At 48.3% G+C, this 921-nt stretch overlaps 1 non-coding gene across 1 annotated transcript; it reads right to left on the reverse strand.

The window, feature by feature from the left end:
• Nucleotides 1-551: 551 nt before the first annotated feature.
• Nucleotides 552-714, reverse strand: LOC119388451 (U1 spliceosomal RNA). The gene has a single exon (XR_005182735.1). It is a non-coding gene; the product is annotated as a U1 spliceosomal RNA (small nuclear RNA).
• Nucleotides 715-921: the final 207 nt, after the last annotated feature.

Here is a 921-nt window from a genome sequence, read left to right on the forward strand (position 1 = left end):
CACATCTCGGTCTGGCTGACGTCTATGCCCAACTAGATCCGGATAACTATGGACCTTGCAGCAACAACTATTGTTGATCTATATCGAGAAATACTATCCGTATCGGCCCTGATAGCAATCAAAAGTGACAGTATAATCGGACGTAGTTGGTCGCGGCATGTATCGCGATTTGTTTATGTCATGCTAAGTTGACTTTCCGATTCGGCCTCTGCTAACCCCTAACTTCACATTAAGGAGAAAGCCTTAGACGCCTCATCAAACTCGAAAATTGACCGTCGGTGGCGTCAAAACGAGTGATGCAAAAATTCATCACACGATGACGTCACAGATAGCCAAATTTTGTGACGCCATAGTGACGCTGTCACGTGAAACGCCGATCTGCTTCTGTGATCGGTGACAGGTCACGGAGGCAGTGCAAAATGAGGTGAGCTGCAGAAAACTTGCAATCACACGGCGTCATCATGACGTCGCACATCGCCGAATTTTATGGCGTCACATACGTCTCAGCTGGGCAATCGGCGTTAGGAATCGTTCTTTCTTTTGAATTGATACAGGAGCTGGCGCGAACGCCAAGCCCCACTACCAAAAATTGCATGCCCCATCTATCCCTGTTTGGGAAAGTGGCGTGCGTCAGCCAACCGCAGTGCAATGGTTGGCCTCGGCACGGGACCCCGGCCTCTCTGATCACCGGACAGCCCGACACCAGGTAAGTATGCTCGTGGAATTGTCGGCCACACTTGCCATTCCAAGGGCACACACAACGGGAACTGGTTTCTAATACTGCTTTACCAGTTATCTTAAGCATAAATATGTTGGAGAGCTTGTAAAGTTATGCATCGAAGTACAAAAACGTCGGGGCCGCAAGACTTTAAATTACTTAGGCAGCAGTAACATACGAATGAGCACTCTGACGAAAAATAA

The sequence above is a fragment of the Rhipicephalus sanguineus genome, chromosome 3 (assembly GCF_013339695.2).
Source record: "Rhipicephalus sanguineus isolate Rsan-2018 chromosome 3, BIME_Rsan_1.4, whole genome shotgun sequence".
In the NCBI taxonomy this organism is placed as follows: Eukaryota; Metazoa; Arthropoda; class Arachnida; order Ixodida; family Ixodidae; genus Rhipicephalus; species Rhipicephalus sanguineus.